This window comes from Vidua macroura, chromosome 1 (assembly GCF_024509145.1).
Source record: "Vidua macroura isolate BioBank_ID:100142 chromosome 1, ASM2450914v1, whole genome shotgun sequence".
NCBI lineage: Eukaryota > Metazoa > Chordata > Aves > Passeriformes > Viduidae > Vidua > Vidua macroura.
In genome coordinates this window covers 131404978-131419741 of record NC_071571.1, presented here as the reverse complement: position 1 = coordinate 131419741, position 14764 = coordinate 131404978, and positions in this window count along the sequence as shown.

The window sequence follows — 14764 nt, the reverse complement described above, 5'->3', positions numbered from 1 at the left end:
TAAACAGTAATCACTGTCTCACTTCAGCTTTTTGAGACTTTTTATTCTTTTAAAGAGTAAAAATAGTATTCTGATGTGCTTTAAACAACATAGCACTTAATATAGTTAACTTCTCATGGGTTTTTTTAATCACCTAAAGCATGCTCTAGTTTTTAGTGATTCATATCAAGAAAATACTGGCCCTTACTGGCTGAACACCTGGAGTTTAGTCTTCCATAGTTTAATGGTAGTGTGAAGTTGAGGCAGATACTGGTATAAGGCATGAAATTTAGAGCCTGTTGTATAATCTGGATAAAGTAGAGAATCTTGCATGATGGCCTCAAGACTTGCTTTTTTCCTTTTGTTATGCATGCTTGTCTGCCAAATGCAACATTCAGTTTACCAAAAGAAAAAGGAGCAAACCACATCTGCAGTTTTGAATTGGTATGACCAAGTAAATAAAATACTGGATTAGAAGCTTTTAGCTTTGCTCATCACTCTGTTAATAACTGTCACCTGCTTGCTTAAGTCCCTTATATCTGTTGGATGGATACAGTGATCCCTCAAAACTTGACAGCCTCATGTGGCAAAACAAAATTCTGCAAAAATACCTGCATTGCCAATATTCCTCTAAAGTCTGTGTGGAGAATACGTTAAGAATTTGAGGTTTCATTTTTCTCATATAGTAAAATCTAATAATTGAACCATACATAATTTGATGTATTTTTAGGAACTTTATTATTTTCTTCCAAGAGACAAATAGGGCATGAAGTTTCACACTTTTCTTTATGGAATTATTAGAGTATAGTTTTCTAATGAAGTTAGAACTATTTCATTATCTCTTAGAATTATATTAGAAGACTTAATTATATAGTGAAAGTAGTACTATAAAAGCATAGCTGGTTAAATTTCTATGAAAGCTAGAATTCTGTGGAAAGGCTCTGCTTATTTGACCACAGGTTTGGATTAAGAAGAAAGCCTCTCAAAAATTACTTGGTTTGGACAAAAGGGCTTTGTTGGCATAAGGCGCTTAAAAATAGGGTAACCTATGAGTGAGGTGCAAAGCAGCCACACCCCAGTTGGCCTAAAACATCTGAAATCAGTGATCCCTTTTCTCTCAAATGTAACATCTTAAAGAGTCAGAGGTGAGTAGTACAAGTTAATAAAAGAGTCTTTCCAAGTGATCTTCTGGGTAGCTCAAGGGAAAGAGGGAAAAGGAAGCCATGTTAAGAGCTTTCAAGTTCACTGAGGCTTCATTTAGATGAGTTTCAGATGCTTCTGTCTTGGATTGATAATTTTTAACTTTAAATTTCCGTAATGTCCAAAGTAGTCTTCTGTCGAAGCATTTTGAAAAAATGCTACATCTACAGTACTATTATACTACAACTTCTAAGTTGTATCTTGGAAGGCTATTAGTAAGGAAAATGTTTTTTGCCATTTTTTGGCAGAGATGGGTGTGTATTTGAAACATTAAAAATGATGAGGAATAGGGAGGAAGGAGGCTGGTGTAAGACTGGCATCTGTTGCCTGGGAACCAGGAGCTATAGCACCTTTGTTTTAGAGCCCAAACTCTACTTTGGGATATGTGGTGTGAGATTTGTATGCTTCTGCTACTGGCTAATGAATGAGTAGCTTGGGAGACATTTCATGTTTCACCTTCTGGTATTCCCCTCTGTGCAGATTGAGTTAACAAGCATTAATCTTAGCCAGAAGAAATGGGAGTTTTCTTGTATGTAAGATTTGAATCCTACTGGTGACAAGTTGGAGGGTCAGTATGATTCCCAATTTTGAATGCTTGCAGTTATGCTTAAAAATATCTGGGATGGGAAGGAATGCATTTGCAAAAATGGGATTTCAGACCTGCAGTTTTACTGTATTGATTCTACCCCACCTGTCCATCTCTCAGTGGGATCCTGCCCTCTGAATCATCCTGGCCTGTGCAGCCATTAGCTTGCTATCTTCAAAAGTTGCCTCATTTTAAGGAAAAGCTTAGTAATAGTAAAGGGGATCAGATAGCTAGAAAAGAGAAGAAAAGAAAATAAATAAAGAGAAGAAAGAGTTTGATGAGGAAGGAAAGGGCATTCTGCTTTGGAGAACTGGGATTTCTTTATTCTCCTATCACAAGGTTCTTCTGTAATACTAAGCAAGACACTTGGTTCACAGAAGCTCCATAAAAATTTTGCTAAGTGCTTAATATATCTGTGCTTGGAGCTACATCTGCAGAAGTACAGAGTAATCACATCTATGTCTGGGTTCAGTTCATCAGTTCTGAAAATATTAGGTGCAAGTGTTGGTATTTATCCATATACACAATGGTTACTACAGGTGGTGGTAGCAGGAGCAAATTTCACAGGGATTCTCACAGTCCTCATTCCTCTGGTGGTAAGTGCAAAAATACTTGCATAGAAGATGATGTATTTGTGGCCTGTACCTGGTGCTTCCAGAAGGCAAGGATGAGTTGTCCACTGAAGAGGATTGTAAAGAATTTCTGAATGAGAAGTGTGCCTAAAATGTGAACCTGCAATTTAGGGTCATATCATCATGTACAATGCAACAGCGAATCCTGCATCTCCTTATTCCTGATTTTGAAATCTTCACCTTTGTTAATGTAGTTTTTTGGATATAAATTTTGTAGGGATTCCATAAATTACTGAGGTATTTCTGTAGCTCACCACATCCAAATTGTGTGTGTAAAATTAAGAGTCTGAGCTGACATTGCTAGTTTGATGATAGTTTTAGCTTAAATTATTCTTCATCACTTTTGAGCAAACCTGTGCTTCACTTGAATTTCTCTTTATTAAATACATAATGAAATATAGGAATACATTTTGATTGCTGAAGATCATGTTTGCTATGTCAGATTGATTTCCTTAAATTTTGAATTGGTCAACCCCAAAACAATGGATTTTTTTCAGCACTGTAACAAGAAACATATGCTTGTTTTACATCCAACTTCCATCTGAAAGAGAGCTACAGCAGATACAAATCCCAGAAGAATTTTGATGAAACATCATGCTTGTCATTTTAATGGAAGTGTTTTAGCATTAGTATGGTAAACACATTCTGACTTGAGGCATTTTCTCTCTAGATAGCAAAGGTCAAAGATGACCTTCAGGATTTCTCAGTGTTGGCAGTCAGTTTTCATGGACTGAAACTGTGGCCAGGGCAAGGGCTGTTCCTGGGCAGCAGAACAGGCAGAGGCAACCCCTCCAGGGTGACACCAGGGTGACTTCACTTCTCATAGCCTCTCTTAGCTGATCTACGGCCCAAAGGGCTAACATCTTGAAAAACTGTAGGTCACGAACTTCATTGTAAACAGTTTTTGTTAGCATCTAAATACCATGGGGCCTGGTCCCAAAACTGTTTCCTCAAACTTCCCTGCAGGCTACGTGGAGCTGTAAGCTTCCTTCAGTGTCAAGAAGTTCCTGACTCACCCAGCACCTGTGCTGGTGTTACTGGGATGAAGTGACAGGCAAGTGTGCTGTCCCAAGGTGCCAGAAAGCATCTGCACCTCTGCCTTCCTGGCCAGGTACATGTTAAGACATGTCTGGAGAAGGAGCCCTCAATGCCTTCTGCTCACTGGTGATTTAATGTTAGGTTATGCTGGCAGCCTGTCAGCTCAATTCCTTTTACTTCACAAAAGGTGTGGATTCACAGTCCCCTTCTCAGTGAATGCTTACATATTTTTACATAATATTTACATATTTTCTGGAGTGCCAGTGGGACTATTAATCCTTTTGGCTATCTCTCTTCTGCTATGAAAGATCTGATAAACTGTACCAGGAGACACGAGGACTTGAATCAGTTGGTTAGAGCTTTTTTCTAGGCTGGTTTATGATGTGCTTCAAAATAAGGGCAATGCCTGACTCCACCTGCCTAGAGGCACTTGCCTGTCTGAGCATTTACTGCCCACCAGCTTCTGGCCTGCTCTCTCCTGTACTACCTGAGCCCTGGCACTGGATCAGGGAGATAGGCCAAGGGCTTTAGTGAGGAATGCAGGGTGGGTGAGGGGTTGAGGTAGACCCAGGATTAGGGAATCATGTGCAGGGATTTGAAGGAAGTATAAAGAATATAAATTGACCTCAATCCCCTTTGCCTGCTCTGGAGGTGCATGGTGAGGATGAGGTGGAGTTGATGCATTTATGTGCAAACATGGGGTTTAATGCATTTTGGGAAATGGGACCACTGAGTATGAGCATGCGGAGAGAGGTATGAGGTGGTTTGACAAAGGCAAGGGTGCTTTTTAGGCCACTGCAGAGAGTGACGCCTGTGTGTCCTAATTTTTGGAATGCCAAGTTCATGGCACTCACTGAGGCTTAAATTTTCCCTAAAGAATATTTAAAGATCATCCACTGAACCCTATTGTGAGTGCAATTCAAGCTGTCCTTGCCCTGCCTCCAGGGTGCCCAGACATGGCCTAAGTGTCCATCTCCTGTGGCCCAACATCATCTATTTCTGTCATGAAAACCAGATCTTCAAGAAGATGCCCCCACAGTTACAGGGTAGGTCTGAGTTCCGGATGCTCACATCTCTGTTGCAAAAGAGGAGTACGGGATCTTTCTTTTCCAAAGCCTAAGCAAGTGCTGGAATTGTTGTTGCTGCTTTCTGAGAATGTGCTGCTTTGGTTCCTGTGCTGGGAAAGGATCTGGAGCCTGAAACCTGATCAGAAGGAGGTAACTCAGCACAGCTGGGCTGTGCTCTCCTCAGCCCTTCCTAAAGTGGTTCCCCACTGGCCTACACGGATCTGGTTCTTTGTGTCTAAATCTTCTGGATTGCGAGGGGCGGCTGCATAGTGAGACATGGAGTTAAGCACTGCTGCACTCAGTATTCCAACACCTAAGCTCTTTTATGAAGCCTCATACTCCCACTGTGACCTAGCAGATTGAAATGAGTGTTTATAAGCAGCAAAGTTCAGAGTCCAAAGCTCAGATCTCTTCAAGGCACTTCAGAGGGTTTTCTGTCTGCAAGTTGTGTTCCCCAGTGGAGTATTAGTTTAAAAAGATACTATTATGAAATAGTCATAAAAGCAGCTTGATCTGTTTGGTTTGCTTTAATTAACTAAAAATTCTCCAAGTTCTCCATGTTTCTCGGCTGCAGTCTCTCATCCTGAAGAATGTGGGTGAAAACTCCATCAATGTGCAAGCAGGTCCCCAGCAATGCTCAGCACTCAGCCAGCCTGCTAGAGCTCACCACACTGTCGTGGCAGTGTAGAGGTGGCTCTGCTAAAAAGCAAGAGGCATCCTGCTGCCAGGTGAGGCTTGGCTCAGCTCTGCTCTGCGCACTGCAAAAGCCAAGGCACTAGAGGAGGGGTGAGATCATCATTTTGGAGCTCTGTGGGGGCACTCATCCCTGCCTAGGAGCACTTAGGGCAAAGTCAGGAGGGCATGGGGCTGCACTGACAGCAACTAGACATGCTTTATTTATATATTTTATATAGCAACAACAACAAAAAATTCTCAAGAAAAATAAAAGTAACAAATTGTATTTCCTTTCAGAAGTACAACTTTGTTTTTTATGTGGTCACAGACTCTTGCTCTTTCTCGTGGAAAGGAGGGGTGTAGTCACCATCACCTTTGGAGCTCTGGGGGATCTCTTTAATGAATTTCCATCCTTAGCTTTTCATAAGTATATCAAACCCAATGGTGTGTCTGAACGTGTCCAAAACAGCCATTAAAGCCTTATTCAACAAGCTACTTCAAAAAGAACAAGAGGAGGTATGATTTGAAAGGGGACTTCTCCTCCAGCTGCTTCCACCCAGCACTTTAAAAACACATAAGACACAATAAAGCACGTGTTGACATAAGTGAGCCTCAAAAACACCATTGGATTATTTTGAAGGAGTATAATCTTAAGTGGGGAGAGTTATCGTCCTTCACACAGCAAAACAATTACATCAGTGCAGCTTGGACTGGGATCTGCCTTAAGATCTCCCAGATGTTGCAAATGGTGTAGTTGCTGATCAGTTGCTCTGGGTAATTATAAACTGTCAGATGGAGGAGGGGAGGTTAGTTCTCAAATGAAACAACATAAAAGCTTTTTGGAGAATTGTAGAGAGGAAGATCCACAGTTCACAGCTGACACTGAGAGCCACAACAGTCTCTGCTTATGCCTGACTTTGCCAAACCAGTGTCATGGACATGTCTCAGAGCCTGTCTGTGGACTGATCCTAGCAAATCTGCTCAGAAATCACTTTAGCAGAATCTCCTAGCCTGGAATGAGGGACCTGCTGCCCACCTCACTAGCAAAAGCCCATCTGCTCCTGAGGCAGCAGATGCCAGCCCTGAGAGTCAAATGGAAAGAGGCAACCTGGGTAAAAACTGCTACTTTGCTGGGCCTGGGGAAAACAACTTTCCCAGTCACAGGGCTGGTCTCCTGCTCAGACCTGGCCTGAGCAGCTGGAGGATGGAGCCCCAGATGAGGTGTTGGTGCTGTGCTGCAGCACAACAAGAGTTCAAGACACTGGGAGCTGCAAGAAGATGGGGAGCAGATCTCTGATGCTGTAGCTGGGTGGCTCAAACACTTACCAGAGCCTGTCCCCAGCTCAAAGGCTCATTTTTGTGCAGTTTCTCTGAAGTGTTTGTTTGTAGCACAAACAAACCGTGGACATGGTGAGCTTATGCCAGAAATAAGCCTGGCTCCTCTCCTCATTGCATGTGACTGTCACCTCCCTTAAACACACCAGCAGGTCACTGGACTCACAGAGCATGCTCAGGTCATCTGTGACCCTCTGCTCAGCCCTTTGAAGGATTTGGGAAGGCACCAGCATCCTGAATAGCCTTTGGGAATTAGCTGGGAGATGCTTCAGCCTTAGAAAGAGAGGGGATTTTGGTGTTTCCATGAGGTAACATGAATTGGTGAACTGCCTCTCCAAGGTCCCTTCTGGGAGCTGCAGATCACAGTCCCACTGGGCCCCAGCCATGCCATCTGTCCAAGTGGTGAGTAGCTGGAGTGTCCATCCAGCTCCCTGCAGCCCAGGATATGTGACAGAGCCACGTTTGCCAGCTTGCAGCAGTACTTAGGCTGTGAACAAGGGCAGATGAAAGCATAGTGAGGGCGAGAAAGCTGGGTGGGCAGAAACCATCCCCTCATGGCCTGCCTGGGGTGGTGAGCAGCAAACAACGCCAGCAGCTAACGCTGCCCAGTGCCACGGCAGAGGGAACACAGGCTCCCAGCTCACAGCTCTGGCCTCTGTTACCAGCACATTGCTGCTTCACCACCACCTGCTCAGTGGGGTTCCTGGACCCCAGTACAGACAGGGAAGAACTCAGGCAGGGTGTGCTCGGCCACCACCCTTGCAAGAGCTGCCCAGTGCCAGAGAAGCAGGTGACTTCATCAGCACACAAGGGTGACAAGCTCAGCATTAGGTCAGCTACACAAAAACAAACTCCTGGCAATGCCAATGCCCCAGGTGGGAGGAGTGGCTTTGTCCAGGACAGAATGATAACAGCGGGGAAAAACACATCACCCATCTCCAGCATCACCAATCAAGGCCAGCTCACCCTGACACAAGGTGGGGCTGTGCTGTAACAGTACAAGCACCACCAGAATGTCCTGGCATTGTCTTCTTCCCTTTTTTTAATTTCATTTTTCAGGATGACAACACTTTAGAGGTTTATGACCAACAGGAGAATTTACTACTAAGTCATATACTGATGTAATGAAATCTAATATATGCTGTGTAATGAGTTATGAGATGTTATTTAGTTTCAGGGTTTTATTACTTCAATCAGTTATGACCATATTTCCTTTTATATGATTGCTCACCCTTTAAACATACCAGATGACTGTATAAAGAACACCTAATAAAGTCTAGAGATGTTAAAATATAAATGTTTTAATTTTTGCCATAAATTTGTTTCAATTCTGCCAGTGGTAGCTTTGCACTGGAAGTGGTGCAATCCTTGTTAGCAGTGCAGACTCTGAAAGTGTTGACTTGTTCCTTTGTAGGAAGGAGCTGGACAACTGTACTTCATTACAAAGCACAGTTAGTCACCAGCACACATCCTTGGTGATTATACACAGAGATGGGAAGTTTTTTAGAATATAAACAAAAGAAAGACAACTGATCTGTGATAGAAGTCATCATCTCAATTAGCCTCTCATATTAACCTTGCAATTGCAACATACACATGCCCTGGTTTCTACCAGTCTTCAAGAAGGGAGGATCAAGCTCATGGTCTTCAGCATCAAGATCAAATCCAGGGATGTTCTGCTCATGTACCATTTGGCAATCCTCCTAATTTTTCCGTATTTATGCATTGTATTCTAAAGTCTTTTGGGATAACATCAGAGCAATGGAATTATATAGCTGTGAAATAAGATCAGGATCAAGTCTTTAATAAATCAGTGTTTTAGCGAGCAAAGGACAATTGCAGGAGTAGAGTCTCAGTTGTGGCGTGTTCATGGTGAGTGTGGAGCTCTCAGAAATTATTGTAGAATGTATTTTATGATGTTAACAACTCTGCAGTAAGAGTATGTGTCCAAGTGGATAGCGACTGTTGCAAGACTGTAGCATACGGCTGCCCTCTGGTGAGCCACCCGCTCCTGGGAATGCAGAGGTCTCCAGCGCTGCTGGCTGGGGTCCTGCAGGGTGTCACCTGCCTGGAGAAGACACCTACATATAGCAGATCTAATGACAACGTTCTGATTTCCTCCCCACCTCTGCAGCAGGCAGCGCTCTCATGATTTGCTGAACCTGGTGGAAGTCCCCACTGTGGGGGTCGAGGGCAGGGGAAGCCAGGCTATGCTGCGCTGGCTCGAGGCTGCGCTGCTGCTGCAGCTCAGCCTGGTAAACCTGGACCACTGTACAGGTCTTCTTGGCCAGCTTCAAGGGGGGGAAAACTGCCTTTTAGTTACATTTTAATTTAGTGTTTGCAGCAGCCAGAATATTTTCAGCTTGTTTAATCTGCTGTGACTGTGGCTGCCACATGTCATGACCCAAGGATGTTTTTGTAGGGATGATCCCTGCTGTTCTATTGCCTGCAGCAGAAAGGTACCAGAGGCCCAATTTGACAGAACTTCCATGCCCATCTCCATCCCAGCCTCCGAGGCCTGTCTGTGACCAGCCTGTGCCTTGTTTTAGCTGTGGGTAGTACTGCTGCCATATGTATTCCCTTCCTTCCAATTCTACAAGGCAGGTGTCATCTCAGAAGAGTCCTTCTGGACAGCTGTTTATCAATTCAATGTTTGTAGTTGTACGTACATCAATATGCTTTACTTCTCCCAGTATTTATTCAATTATTGATAGAGATACTAAAGGAAGGGAAAAACTTCTAAATTATCTATCTTACTTCTCCATTCTATTAATATCTCTATTGCTAATTGCATTTTTTTAGGAGAACTACAGCAAGAAATGAAATAAAGAATTTACTCTTCACAGTTCCAGGCTAATAATTCAGCCAAAGCGAATCATATATCAAATAAATGGCCAAGTGTACTTAAAATATGTCCTTGTACAGTAACAAGGCAGAATTTAATCCCATTAAGAAAATGTTGGCAGTGGCTCAGTGTTTGGGAACATGCCACTGAACTGTCCTGCTGTAACCTTGGATGTAGGAAACGTTGAGACAAAGCAGCATACTCAGTTTGACACATCTTTGCCCTTTAGGTCCTTAATGATGCCATGATTTACTGAAACATTTAATATTTTTTAACTGCAGAAATTGTCTCATACGTGGAAGCTAAGCAATAACATGCTTCTGAATGTGCCCTATCTCCTGCTTCATAAGCAAAGTTTATTTGCAACTCCATAAAACACAGATTTCTGAGCTACCTAAAAACAGCAAGTCTTCATATTAATTTATAAGAAACAAAATCTTTGTTCCATATATCTTATTTAAAGTATAAAAAGACAGGTAGGTTAATTTCTCACTAACCAAGGATTTAAGAAAAACATTTTTTCTTTTCCTCAGGTTTTAGTTTGCATCTGGGTTACTCTGCTTTTCCTTTGCCCCCGTTATTCTCAGAAGGATCCAGAGTACTTCTCTATTCTCCAGGTACTTTGTATGTGGCACTCTGCTGCCAAAACAATTAACTTCTTTCTAATTAAGAAGGATTTAATGTTTACCATAGGAAAAAAATAGTGTGGCTAGATGCATTTCTCATGACCACATATTGTATCTTGGAGTTTTAGCTATAGATCTTGGGAAAAATACTGTATGAATTAATGAAAGCATTAGATTTTCAAGACAAAATCACAGCTCATTCAGTATAACCTACCTCCAGCAGCATGCTGGGGGCTCAGCACGATGAGGACCTGCTGCTCTGGAGTGCTCCCCACACTGCTTCTGCTCCTCTCCGTGCACATAGCTTTCTTCCCTTTTGCTGGTGTGGCACTTCCCTGATTCTCCAAGCATGGAAGGAAAATGGGTGCTTGGAGTGTTATTAAAATGCACAAACAGTGTGAGCTGTAAGTATCAATATTCAGTGCCTTCCACTGGTCCTCTGTTGAAAGTCTTGCTCCTAAAGTATCATCTGTGTGGTTTCCCTCCACTATTACTTGCAGCATCACGTTGTTGTGTGGAATGAATCACTTGACAGAGCTTTGTGTCGCTTTGTACTGTAACAGCTTCTACAAAAATTCAAACTGCAGTTTCTGTAATAAAGCATGAGAAATGTATCTGAATATGCATGTGTTTTATAGTGCAAGGTCAGAGAGTACCCATGCATCACAGTGGGGAATAAGAGGGTAACTATATATATATGCCTAACACAAAAACATGAGTGATTATTTTTTAGCTCTCATCCTCTGGCATTTGCTGTCAAACCAAAGAGGAAAAAAAATGCTGTCTCCTTTCTGTATGATTGTAGGAGTCTTTGCTTCACAGAATACAGTTCAGAAATGGCAGGAAGCAAATAGTGTGGCCCATAGCAATGGGGTGGACTCGTTTCTAGTCACAGTGCTAAGGATCTGGCAGAGATGCTCAAAGAGGCTGTGCTCCCGTGCTGGCAGCCCCACAGTCATGGCCAGGATGGGGTAACCATGCAGATTTATTCCAGCAGATTTACTTCAAGGAGCAGAAGGGCAGCACAGCATGGTGGGGCAGTGTACCCTAGCAGGGCTCAGCACCAGCACTGGCTCCTAAGTGGCTCTTTGCTGCCTGGTGTTGATGTTTTAAGGGCAGCTTGCTGTCAGTGGAGGTAATATGACAAAAATTAGGTAGGCAAGAGGGATTAAAACATGTACAATATTGCAGAACTTGTTAGGCTCAATTACACGAGTCAGGAACTAGTGGAGTGTTTGAAGACCTGGAAATAATTCCAATTTGTCATACCAGGAGACTCCTTCCCAGAAACCGGCTGTGTAAGCAGAGGCAAGTCCACCATATGGAGAACAGATGTCTCAAGGGAGCTGAAAAGAAGATACTTTGCTAGTACTAAAAATATTCAGTATGAGGAGGTGATAACAAGTGCTTCTAAAGAAGAAGCAATTATTTATCATTGAGTAGACAATTTTTACTGTTTCCTAGAACACAAACCTATATGCTTAAATAATCTCAGACTGCCAGACTGAAGAGGCACTGATTCACAGCTTGGGGTAGAAACTATAATAATAAGCAGATTGCACATCTTGTTTAACCATCTGATTTTTAAAGCATATTTTATCACAGACAGTATCACTCTGAAAAAAAATGAAAGTAAGTCAGAAGACAATGAGTTATTAATATATAACAGTTGTTTTAATGTACAAAGCAGAATGGTTGCCTTTGCCATTTGCAGCTTGGATATTTTACTTTTTCCATTTAATTAGGAACTGTCATGGACATTGACTCAGTTTACATCTCAGTCTTCTTAGAATGGTGTCTGTGAGAGCTGCCTCCACGACCAAATCAGCTAAAACATCAGGAATGAGACTTGAGAGAAGCACTTCATAGCTGCCTTTGGGTGCCTTAGGAGATGTGCTAAGGGAAGATCCAACTGAGCAAGGAAGCCCAAGGACTGCTTGACCTGAAGTGGAGCTCTGCAATGGCTTGCTCTATAAGCAAAAGCATGCAGCTGTGGCTACTGTCTGTATAAGTACCAGCCATGGTGCTTTCACACATCCCAGGCAGATGGCTGGGTTTTCCTCCTGACAGAGCTGTTCTGCTTCCTGCGCAGCAGAACAAGAGCTATTGGCACAGCTCCTTCAGCTCCAGCAACTCCAGCAAATTACTGCAGGGAAAGATAAAACAGTACCAGCAAGGGCCCTGTGTCTTATTCTCTGGTGCTGAGGTGAGAAGAACTGTAACAGGCTGTCTGCAACAGCCATTCATCTAATCTGTTCTTAAAAACCTCTAATGACTGCACTCCCCCAGTCGACAAAGGCAGCATGCTCCTGAGCTTATATTTGTTTATAGGTGGGTAGTTCGTCCTACTATCTAAACTAAATCTCCCTTGCATCCTGTTAAATCTATTACTCCTTATGTCCACTCTCAGTGGATATAAAGATAACAGATTTTCATCCTCTTTATAGAAAAAAATTTGAAGGCTGTTATCCCACTCCCTTTGGACCTATCTATCTTCTCTTCACTAGACTAAACAACTCCAAGATCTTTCAATCTCTCCTCACAGGTCAGATTTTACAAACCTTGTAATACCCTTGATGGTCTCTCAGGGCTTTCTAATTTCATTTATGTCTTCTCTAAAAGATGATGTCCAGTTGCTGGATGCAAAACTTGAGGAGAGAAGTTCCCAATGCCATGAAGTTATCGCTCAGCCCTTAGCTTTCACATCCCCACGTCTACCCTTGTGGGTGTCACTGTGGTCAGCTGGGCTGTGTTCACCTCCAGGTCTCTTCTGCTGCTTGGTTGGTCACTCCTTGTTTCAGTACAAGACCTTTTGACCTCCTAGCACTTTGCATGTATCTCTCTTTGGTTCCATTTGTTGATTCTGGAAAAGCTCTCCAATTTTTCATAGCTATTTTGAATTTTAATCCTGGGCCCCAATATGCTCACAATCCTCCTGGCTTAGTGTGATGGGCCGATTTTATAAGCATGCTTTATTCCATTATCCGAGTTACTAATGAAAATATCAAACTGAAACAGGCCCCAAACAGACCCTGGGTGACCCTATTAAAAATGAATTTTCAGTTTGATGACAAACCATGATAAGTTCAGCATGTTTTCCAACCACTTGTGCACCCACTGATTAATGATTTCATCTCTCCTTAGCTGTCTGTATGAGAAAGTCATGGGGGACACATTCATATGCCCCACTCATCTGGGCAATTGCTATTTTAAAACTGAAAAAACCCCATTATTAAATACATTGTCTTTTTCTGCTGATCAGTTCTGGGGTCTGCAGTGATCATGAGCCTGTAATGCACCAAGCCTCCAAGGAAATAGCTAAGAAGGGAAGGAGGAGAGCAAGGCAGCATCCTCTGCAGGAAGTAGCTTGTACTGAGGCTCCTTTCCTCTCATCCTGCATCTGCACATGGGTGCTTCAAAGAAAAACCCAACATCTCTGGTAGCCAACAGTGAGAGCAGCAGCACCCACAGCCCCAGAAAGGCCAAGGGATTGTTACCAATTCAAGGTGAGAGACATTCTCCTTGATTCAAGAAAGAATTAGCATTTCTGTACAGCCCTCACACGCACGGGGAACCCTCCTTCAGTGAAGGATCTGTCAGAAGGAAAATAAATATCCTCCTGGGAGACCACAGGAGAAGGTTGCGCTTTTCAGCCTCAAGCTTGAAGAGGATGCTGCAGGAGTGACAGAACTCTATTGCTAGGGAAGAGACAAATAGTTTTTAGTACAGGTTTTGGTTGCCCAGGGCTGAGTGTATATTGGGTGTCACAGCAGCTTCTGCAGCCACAGGATTCAGGACAGAACCTTTTCTGCTGGTAGCTCTGGGCTATGTATATTACACCTTTACATTCAATATGATACTGCCTTTAGCCTGCTGGCCTCCTGCCAGTGCAGCTGCAGAGAAGTTGGGGAAGTTTGCCATAATTTGCTTGGGAATTCTTGTGGAAAGTGAATTTCACCTACTGCAGTGGAAGGGGATAGGTTTAAGGCGTTTGAGTTTCTTTTTGTCCTGAAATGCTCATCCTTACTTAAAAGTAAGGTGGAGTTTAACATTAAAATATTCCACCTTGAACACACAGGACAACTGGAAATCAGTGTTGAAGACTGTTCAGAAAACGCACTGAATTCATGTCCCAGATCAAAACAAGGCAAATGTTACTTCAACCAAGATCCTGTGGATGTTGCTAATACCAGTGAAGAAGATAGTCTCAACCCAGATTTTGGTGGACAGCTTTACAAAACACTGAGATGGGTGTCTTAGTCACTGCTCAAACAGCAGCACAAGCTCAGCAGAGTCAGGCTTAAGGCAGCCTTGCCCACATGCTGCTTGGCCAGCAGCCAGTCTTCCCCTGCCTTCAAGGAGTGAAGTCCTGGCACTAAAACCTCTGCTGGCACCAAGAGCCCCAACTGCTAGACCCTTCAACTTCAACAGGGGTCTATCAATCCTACAGGAAGAGGACCACAAGGATATGGACAATTAAAGATAGAGACACAGTGGACTTTTATCTGTTTCCTATCAGGAAAAGCATAAGTGATGTTTTAGGTTTTCAAGAATACCCTAACTCAGCATTTTGCTGCAGCAGGGTGGTCACTGGGCTTTGGACTGCAGCCCAGCCAAACAGAATGGAGCTTTTCGTCAGTTAAAGTCCAAGAAGGGAATAATGATCTCAGAGTTTTGTATTTATCATTGGACTTGGCCTCCTGACCCTCCTAAAGAAAGGCAATGACTTGAAACAGTTTTCACAAAGCCAAGAAATAAATGGTTGCAGTAAAAATTAATTT